The sequence below is a fragment of the Pogona vitticeps genome, chromosome 7 (assembly GCF_051106095.1).
Source record: "Pogona vitticeps strain Pit_001003342236 chromosome 7, PviZW2.1, whole genome shotgun sequence".
NCBI classification, from domain to species: Eukaryota; Metazoa; Chordata; class Lepidosauria; order Squamata; family Agamidae; genus Pogona; species Pogona vitticeps.
The window spans coordinates 32,633,109-32,634,806 of NC_135789.1; the positions used below are offsets into that span (position 1 = coordinate 32,633,109).

The window sequence follows — 1,698 nt, forward strand, 5'->3', positions numbered from 1 at the left end:
TAGGAGGAATGAATGCCTTGTCAAAAACATGGAAGGCCATTAATTAACATTTATTTAAATGCGGCAGAAACAGGGAAACCTGGCAGGAAAGCCATTAGGCCCCTGAGGGTGATCAGAAGTTGATAAACGAGGATAAGGAGATCCAACAGATTCTCTGCATCTGATTCTGCAGCTGACGAGAAGTGACGTTCCAGGCCTTATCGACAAATGAACGAGCTGCAGTGTATCTGGTTGAGGTGCCGTCCACAGGAGAGTTCTTAAACCTCCAGGCGGGGAACCCGCAGTCTTCATCTAAGAAACGGGCGCCGTGTGTTTCTGGAGCTGGCAGTGGGAAGCAGACGGTCTCACGGCAAAACCAGTGGAAACGGGGCACTGGGTTTCTTCAGTCTGGCTGAGGGAGACCGTCTTTTGGGTGGCGAGGAGAGCTAAGGCTGCAGGCCCCAGAAACACACCCCAGGGGTGTGGGATGGGGAAAATTCTGGCAGGAAGGGGAGAGTCATTTTGGCTCCTTTGCACCAAACCGAGCCAATTTGACGGCACAGTAAAGACGAATCCACTGTACTCCTGTGGGGGGAGCAATTCCCAAGTTCAGCGGACTTTCTGTCTGGTAACCACGGGTATAGGGGGAAGCCATGGTCAGTAGATTTTTTGGGGGGGGTGCAAGTCTGGTTTCCTACCCCCTCCTCTTTCCTTGTCCTCTTGCAGGGCAGCTCTGTAAGAAGACTGGTGTCTGGGGACTCCCGTTTCAAGGGAGCGGTGAATCCATTCCAGGTTTCAGCCTGTGCTTTATAAGAACTATCCTGGGTATTGAGCTCTCTTTAAAACCTGGAGTGGATTCACAGCACCTCCCAAATGGGAGTGAGTCCACCACGGTCATTTCCTGAACATTTAGCTTGGAGCCAAAGCAAAGCAGAACCTTTCCAGTAAGGTTTCCACTCAATTCTCTCCTGGGGTGCAGCATGGGGGGGGGCTCATTATGGGCAGGGGCTTCCTGTCATCCCCCTCCTTCCCAATTCTATCTTCAGGCCTAGGTGGCTTCAGCCTTTTGTAGAGGAATGGGAGGAATGGAAGGAAGACCAAGCCGAAGTGCCTCTGGGCATACACAGAATACACCTTCTGCCCGCCTACCCCAGACCTCCAGAATCTTTCCTCCTTCCCCCCTCTCTTTCCCAAAGAGGAGCTTGGAATCCAAAAGGCGCGCTCTGTGTATGCTCAGAGGCTTTGCCCTGCCCCTGCCAGGGGAGAGCAGAGACTGAAAAACCTTCCCCTCCCCAGCGCCGGGAGCCCGTTCCGGTCCTCTGGCTACCCTTCCGTCTCTACCCAGAGACAACCCCCTCCAGTCTGGCCTGCGCCCGATCCATCCCAGGGCCCGGGATCTTTTCAGCGCCCGAGCCCTTCTTTGCCTGCGCAGTGGCGTTCCTCCCTGGGGGGGGGTGGGGATCCGCCCCCTCCCCTGGGAAAGGGACCCACCAGGCGTCCTGCAGCCTCCAGGGCTCCTCTCCAGAAGGGACCCAGGCGTCCTGGGTTCCTTTTTCCCCTCCCTCCCGCTTTTGCGCGCTGGCTCCTCCTCCTCCATCCCCGGCGGGCAGGCAGGAGGGCCGGCCTTGCGCACCGCTCGGCCCGCCTGGCTTCCTGCAGGAGGCGGAGGCTCTGCCGCTCCGTGGTCGCCGCCTCCGCCTCCTCCTCCTCCTCCTGGCT

General features: G+C 57.4%; 1 long non-coding RNA gene across 1 annotated transcript; it reads right to left on the minus strand.

Moving 5' to 3' along the window:
• Positions 1-1,543, minus strand: LOC140701769 (uncharacterized). Its single transcript, XR_012080747.2, has 2 exons — positions 1,471-1,543; positions 1-564 (listed from the first exon to the last, which is right to left on the minus strand). It is a non-coding gene; the product is annotated as an uncharacterized LOC140701769 (long non-coding RNA).
• Between the last annotated feature and the right edge of the window lie 155 nt (positions 1,544-1,698).